At 45.2% G+C, this 7,892-nt stretch overlaps 1 long non-coding RNA gene across 1 annotated transcript; it reads left to right on the top strand.

The window, feature by feature from the left end:
• The first annotated feature begins 5,637 nt into the window (after positions 1–5,637).
• Positions 5,638–7,627, top strand: LOC127482775 (uncharacterized). The gene is made up of 3 exons (XR_016224697.1): positions 5,638–5,885; positions 6,245–6,407; positions 7,442–7,627. It is a non-coding gene; the product is annotated as an uncharacterized LOC127482775 (long non-coding RNA).
• Positions 7,628–7,892: the final 265 nt, after the last annotated feature.

Here is a 7,892-nt window from a genome sequence, read left to right as displayed (position 1 = left end):
TCCATATATGTTTTGTTCAGAATACACATTTTTTGTGAACTTTTCATCCTTTTAAAAAGTTATTTGTTTGAAAAGGAGACAAGGTGAGACAGACATCTTTTTTTCCAAGATTTATCTTATTTTATTTATTTTGAATTTATTTTATTATATATTTATTTTATTTATTTTGAAAGACAGAGTTACAGGGAGAGGTAGAGAGGCAGAGAGATTTTCCATCCACTGATTCACTCCCAAATGGCCACAATGGCCGGAGCTGCGCCGATCCGAAGCCAGGAGCCAGGAGCTTCTTCCAGGTCTCCCACATGGGTGCAGGGGCCCAAGGACTTGGGCCATTTTCTACTGTTTTCCCAGGCCATAGCAGAGAGCTGGATCAGAAGAGAAACAGCTGGGACTAGAACCAGCACCTGTATGCAATGCCAGCACTTCAGGCCAGGGCTTTAACCCGCTGTGCCACTGCCCCAGCCCCTGACAGACATCCTCTCTCTGCTGGTTCACTCTCCAAATGCTCATGGCAGCCAGAGTTGGACCATGCCAAGCCGGAAGCTCAGAATTCAATCAGGTTTCCCATGTGGGTGACAGGGATCCAAGTCCCTGCTGCCTCCCAAGATGTGCATCAACAGGAAGTTGGGCTCAAACGTGGAGCCAGGATGTGAAGCCAGGGACTCGGATGATGAACTTTTTGAAGCTCTCTCATGCATGGATATATTTTTGGTACTCATGTATACAATACTTGTGTGCACGTGTGTGTGTACACACACATATATATATCACAAATATATATGTAGATGTATTTACGCTGGTACCTTGCTAAATTCACCTTTTATTTCTGGTAGTTGTATTCTTTTCTTGGCGTTAGGATTTTGGTGGTCACCTAGAATGAGTTAGGAAAAATTACCTTCTCCATGACCTCAAAGAGTATGCGTCACACTGATGAAATGTCTGTCTTTTATATTTGATAGAACGCACCAGTAAGACCATTTGGATCTGCAGTTTTCTTCCTGGAAAGGTTCGTTTGTCCTTTGCTGTTCTTTTAATATTTTAGATCTGTATTTGTGCCCCATTTTTATTGTTAAATTTTTTGTTTTCCTTTTTATAGCTTTGTGGTATCGTTCCTATAACAATATCACTTCCACACTTGAAGAATACAATTTGGTGGTTTGTATCAGAGTCATGCATATATAAAACCATCACCAGGGCAAGATTTAGAGATTTCTATATTTAGAGATTTATGTTTTTATTTATATATTTATATGAAATATTTAGGCTATATTTATATATTTATATGAAATATTTAGGCTATATTTATATATTTATATTTTATATATTTTAATTTTATATTTAGAGATTTAATATTCAGTTACCAGCTGCTCCTCTCCAATTCCCAAGCCCCAGGCAGTCCCAATCTACTTTCTGCCTCTATGACTTTGCTTATGTGGACAATTCACATGAATGGAATCATATAACACTTAGCATAATGCTTTCAAAGTTCATCCATGTTTAGCATGCATGTTTTTATGATCAAATAATATTCCGTTACTTGCATACACCACGTTTTTTATCCATTCATCAGCTGATGGGCAAGTGGGTTCTTTCCACTTTTTGGCCCTTCTGAATAATGCCACACTCAGGTGTGAGTTTTGATATGGATAGACTTTCAGTTCTCTTGGGGATGTGCCTTAAGCTGGGTCATATGGTAGCTTTGTATTTAAGAGTTTGAGGAACTAAAAGACTGCTTTCCTAAGTTGCTGTACCATTTTGCATTCCCACCAACAATGCTGAAGGTTCTAATTTCTGCATGTTCTCACCAACACTTGCTATTATTTGGCTTTTAAAAAATATTTATTTATCTGAAAGGCAGAGTTACAAAGAGAGAAGGAAAGACAGAGCTTCTGTTGGTTCACTCCCCAAATGGCCACAACAACCAGGGATGGGCCAGGTTGACACCAAGAGCCAAGAGATTCATCTGGGTCTCCCATGGGGTGTCAGGGGCCGAGGACTAGGGTCACCATCTGCTGCCTTCCAAGGCGCATTAGCAGGGAGCTGGATTGGAGGTGGAGCAACTGGGACTCAAACTGGTACCCTTATGGAATGCCAGCATTGCAGGCAACAGTTTAACCCACTAAGCTACAATGTGGTCCCTATTTGGCTTTTGATTCTAGCCATCATAGTGAGGGTGAAATAGTATATCATTCTGGTTTTTATTTGCATTTCCCTGATGATTAATGCTGCCCAATATCTTTTCGTGTGCAAATTGGCCATTTGTATGTCTTTGGAGAAATACTGATTCAAATCTTTTGTCTATTTAAAAAGGGTTTGCTTATTTATTTGAAATGCACAGTGACCAAGAGAGGGAGGCAGATCTTCCATCTACTGGTTCACTCTCCAAATGCCCACGACAGCCAGGGCTGGGCCAGGCCAAAGCCAGAAGAGAGGAACTCCATCAGGGTCTCCCATATGGGTATCAGGGGCCCAAACACTTGGTCCATCCTCTTCTGCTTTTCCCAGGCCATTAACAGGGAGCTGGATCAGAAGTGAAGAAGCCAGGACTTGAACTGGTGTCCATATGGGATGCCTGCATCACACCCACTGTGCCACAATGCCAGCCCCACCTTTCAATTTCTTTATGATAGCCTTTGAAGTTAGAAAGTTTTTCATTCTGATACAGTCTGTCTATTTTTTCTTTTGTTTGTGCTTTGTTGTCATACCTGAGAATATTTTTCCCACTCCAAAGTCATGATGGTTTACTCTTACATTTTCTTCTACGAGTTTTACAGTTTTAACTCTCACATTTAGATCATTGATCTACTTTGAATGAATTTTTATAAATGGTGCAAGATACGAGCCAAACTTCATTCTTTTTCCTGTGACTGTTAGTTGTCCCAGAACCATTTGTTGAAAAGATTTTTCCCCATTGAACAGTCTTAGCACTCTTACCAAAATCCAGGGCCATGTGTTTGGCATTGCTATTAAGATGCTGCTTGAGACTCTTAATAGCAAACTTGCATCCCATATGGAAGTGCCTGGGTTCAAATCCTTGCTCCACTCCTATTCCAGCTTCCTGCTTATGTGCACCCTGGGAGGCAGCAGGTGATGGCTCAAGTTCTTGGGGCCCTGGCACCCATGGGGGAGGCCTGGATTGATTTCTGGGCGCCCATTGTTGGCCTGGCCCAGCTCTGTCTGTTCTGAGCATTTGGGAAGTAAACCAGTGGGTAGGATCTCTCTATCTTTCCTGCGCTCTTTGTCTTCCCGTGGGAATTTGAATACAGCCTGGGTCGCGTGGTTTCAGCCTGAAGAATTACTGCTAGTGTTTCTCGTAAGGCAGGTCTGCTTTCAACAACTCATCTCGGGGTTGTTTTTTTTTTTTTAGAAAACGTGGCAGGTCTTTAACTTAATTTATTTCAAAGGTGGGGAAAGAGAGAGGGAGGGAATGAGAAGGGGAAGGAGAGAGGGAGAGAGGGAGAGGGAGAGGGAGAGAGAGAAACACTTCTCTCACTGGTTCACTCTCCAGAAGTCCGCAATAGCCGAGGCTAGGCTGGGGCTGAAGCCGGGAGCCGGGAACTCAATCCAGGTCTTCCCTGTGGGTGGCAGCGATCCAAGTACTTGAGCCATCACTACTGATGTGCAGGATCTGCATTTGCAGGAACCTGGAGTCTGGAGCTGAAACTGGGAGTCAAATTCAAGTGCTCAGACATGGAACATGGGCATGGGCTAAATCCCACTGCCAAGCTAAATGCCCACTGCTGCCTTTATTGCTGAAATAAAGCTTTACTGCATTATAGATGTAGCATAAGGTATATACAGTTAGGACTACTGCTTGGTTGATGGGTTCTTTCGTGCTTTGAGCATTTTGAATACATTATCCTAAACGTTTCGTGACCTGCATTGCGTCTGTTGAGATGTCAGCTGTAGATCTTAGGGCAGTTTTCCTGGTAAATGCACCATTCTTCTCTTACTTTCCAAATGTGCTCATGTCTTTGATTTTTGGCTTTTTTTTTTTAAAACTATGATGCCTCTGTGGATCCCTTTGAACTTAATCCTGAATGGATTTCATTGAGCTTTCTGTATGTATTGGTTTTCAACATATTTGGAGAGATTTTTATTTCTTTTTTTAAAAGATTTATTTATTTATTTATTTATTTGAAAGGCAGATTTACAGAGAGGCAGAGAGGTCTTCCATCCGCTGGTTCACTCCCCAAATGGCTGCAATGGCCAGAGCTGCGCCAATCCAAAGCCAGGAGACAGGAGCTTCCTCCGGGTACCCCACAAAGGTGCAAGGACCTGAGCCATATTCCACTGCTTTCCCAGGCCATAGCAGAGAACTGGATTGGAAGTGGAGCAGCTGGGACTAGAACTGGTACCCATATGGGATACTGGCACCCCAGGCAGTGGCCTCACCTGCTATACCACAGCGCCAGCCTGGAAAGTTTTTAGCCTTTATAATTTTTTAAAATTCTTGTTCTTTTATCTCTCCTTTCTCAGTACTATCATTACATGTGTATGCCTGGGGCTTGGGACCCAGTACAAGCAGATCCAGATTCCAACAGGGCAGAGAAGAACTCGGAGCCATTTGTCCATTTGTATCTCCTTTACTCACAGTGGTGGTGAGAAAATCACAAGGGACAGCCACTTGCCCCCAACTGCAGTGAGCCCACAGGAGATAGCCACCTTTGTGTCCAGACACACACACAGACACCGACACACAGCCGCACAGCCACATCTAGCCATGCCGCCCAGCTGCTTATGTGGGTTTATAGACAGTAGTGGCCCAGAGCCAAACCATTACATAACAGATGGCGGGCAGCCTGCCAGGCAGATGGACCTGCCGGTTACCATGACACCAGTTACCATAGAGATACGGAGACAAAAGGCAGGGAACGTGATAACTTCACCTTCTCAAGTTCATCTCCTCGACAGTGTGTATGGTCTCTCACATGTCTCCAAGGCTCTGTTTATCTCCCTCGTAAACTTTACTGTTTGTTCTTTGGCATTCATAATCTCAATTGATCTATCCTCAAATTTGCTTGTTCCTTCTCCCAGTTCAAGTCTACTATTGAGAACGTGTAGTCAATTTTTTATTTCATTAAGTGTGCTTTTCAACTCCAGAATTTCATTTTGTCCTTTTTGAAGTTCCTGTTTCTGCTGATAATTTCTATTTGATGCAACACTGCCAGTACCTGTTCCCTTACATTTTAACCATGGTGACTTTTAGCTCTGTGAACATACTAGTAATCGCTACTTTGAAGTATTGTTTCCCCTGATGAATCGGACTTACAGTCACTGTCACAGGCAGTATCTTTTGTTCCTCTTCTTTTCCCAGTGTGTGACTCATATCTCCCTTGTTTCTTTGCATGCCTTGTATTTTCACAAATATTTATGTTGGAAAACTGAACATACCAGTTGACGCTGAAGAGCCAAAATGACTCCATTTTAAAACAAAACAAAACAAAAAAGCAGCCTCCATTTCCCATAGCAGACCTGGGTCCTTGTAAAAGCAGGCATTCAGGCATTCCGGAGATATCAAAGCTTACCAGGGACAGCTAGCTCTGTAGACCAAGGACAGCACAACAGAGATTACTAAACAAAGTAACTCCCTGCGCCCAGAGCTTCCGTGCTGTAAGCCCCCCTGTAACTCAACTCCCTGCACCCAGAGCTTCTGTGCTGTATGTAACTTTTTTCCTGCTGATGTAGCCATTTTTCCTTTAAAAACTCTCCCAAAGATGGGGCCTCACTCCTGCCTCTGCTTGGCTGGCTGGTTGGATGGGGTCCCTGTCGCGGCTTGTACTCCCGAATAAACCTTGCTTTTGCAGTTCGGTGTGATAGACTCTCTGGGGGTCTCTGCGGGGATCTAAGGATCTGGGCACAACAACATATTGTAGCCACTGCAGGTATTTGATCCCTCCCATTCCTGAGAGGCTTGTTATTGTTATTGTTATTATCTGCTCTGTGACGGACTGGATTGTTTAGCTAAATCTGTTTTCTTTCCATTACCGTGAAGGCTCTGCTGTTCCTGCTCCGGGAGACAGGGCTCTGGGTGCTCCACAGTCACCCTGTGTGGGACGGTGGTGGTTTGGTGGCGCTCTCTTCTCTTTCCCTAACACATTCAGCCGTTAAACTCCAAAGCCATCTATTTCTGTGGGATTAGGTGTAAAAATGGCTACAGTTTACATCAGTCAGTGAGTAGGGGGAACACAGAACAAAATACCAGAGTGGAGGGCTTAACTAACAGAAAGTTGTTTTCTCACAGCTTTGGAGACTGGAAACTCAATATCAAGTTGCCGGCAGGGTTGATTTCCCGTGAGCTCTCTCCTTGGATTGGGAGTGGCTGCCTTCTCACCATATCCGCATGCGGAGGTCATACGAGGTCATATTGCTGTCCGTGTCCCCAGGCTTCCGTCTGGAACCCTAAGGTAGGTGGAATCGTTTTGATCCACTGGAAGCTCTCCCCTTAATTCTCTCCTTCCCCCCGCCCTTCACTCTGACTGCAGCTGGGGTCCCCATCTCATGACCTTTCTCTTTTTAACTTTTTAAAAAATCTTTCGAAGAATTTCTTTTACACCTATCATCACACAGCATGTTTTAAACGCAGATCTATAACTCTCTAATAAGGTAAAGACAAAGTCTGCCTTATTAGAAACAAGACACTGCACCACGTAAGCCTTCAAACATTATTGTACTTTAAGTCCAGGCTGCACAGCAAGAGCCAGCCGCAGTGCCGCGGCAGGGAGGGGCCCCCTGGGCCGGTGCAAGGCCATGATTCGCGAAGCCTACAGATGTCAGCCCACCCACCTCTGAGTTGTGGGCTGGGCTGGTGATCCACTGGGTGTCGGGATTGCTTCTGGTGGCCAGTGGAAGGGATGAATGAAGATAATCTCTTGTATGTGGAACCTTCCCCAACCCAGTAAGAATTTCAGGGCTCTCAGTCCCTTACAGTGGCACAAATCCTGCATCCGGCCTAGCCTGGCCTGGCCTGGCTTGGTGTCTCAGTCCACATGCATGGTCAGGCCGAGTGGGGCAGGGAGCTCTGTGGAGTGGACCCTTGTTACTGTGGATTCGTTGAGAGGAGGAGTGCGATGGGGGCAAGAGGTGTGGAGTCACCACACAGACCCCGGGAGTCACCTGAAAGCGCGCCAGAGGCGTGCAGCCTGCAGTTGGTACAGCAGCTTAAATAGCCAAGGCAGCCAATCCGGTCAAGGGGCGGTCTTTGCCCTAACCAATCTCAGCCCGTTGCCAGGCAGGCTCCGTTGCCAGGTGGTTTCCACAGCCATCCAATCACAGCCCGTTGCCAGGCAGGCTCCATTGCCCGGTGGTTTCCCAGGGGGTGTCGGAAGCCATTCCTAGTAACTGACGCTCTCTTGCCAGCGGCCATCTTGGCATGGCCTTCTCATTCCACCACGGACCCTCAGAGACAAGGGCCTTGTATCCAACTGCTGCTTTCTCGTAGCTCCTGGATGTACGTGTGCGCGACCCCCCTCCCGCCCCCGGCTCAGCGCCTGCTGCTGCGACCCCTCTGGCCGTCCCCAGGGAAGCCGCTAGACCTGCCTGCGGCGCTGACGCAGCTGCGGGGGCCCCGTTTCCCACACTCTGGCAGACATGGTGCGTGTCGGACGGCTCGCTTTTGCCTTTTTTATTGGTAAGCAAAAAACAAAAACAAAAACAAAAAACTCTCAATATAAATGCTTAATTAATTTGAATGAATTGGATTCTCCATTAACCTTCGTTCATGACACACTCTCATGACTGTGTTTTTGACTCATTGATTATTTATAATTTATCGACTCGTTGATTACTCATAATAATTAATAATAATTATGCACGAACCCAACACCCAATACAAATGTCTGACCCTGACCTTTGTTTAGAAGCCTTTTAATTTTGTTCTCTGTAAACTTTAT

The sequence above is a fragment of the Oryctolagus cuniculus genome, chromosome 18 (assembly GCF_051225735.1).
Source record: "Oryctolagus cuniculus isolate XC-2025 breed Fujian yellow rabbit chromosome 18, ASM5122573v1, whole genome shotgun sequence".
Classification (NCBI taxonomy): Eukaryota; Metazoa; Chordata; class Mammalia; order Lagomorpha; family Leporidae; genus Oryctolagus; species Oryctolagus cuniculus.
Note: the sequence above shows the minus strand (reverse complement) of the source record. Positions and strands in the feature narration are given on the sequence as shown.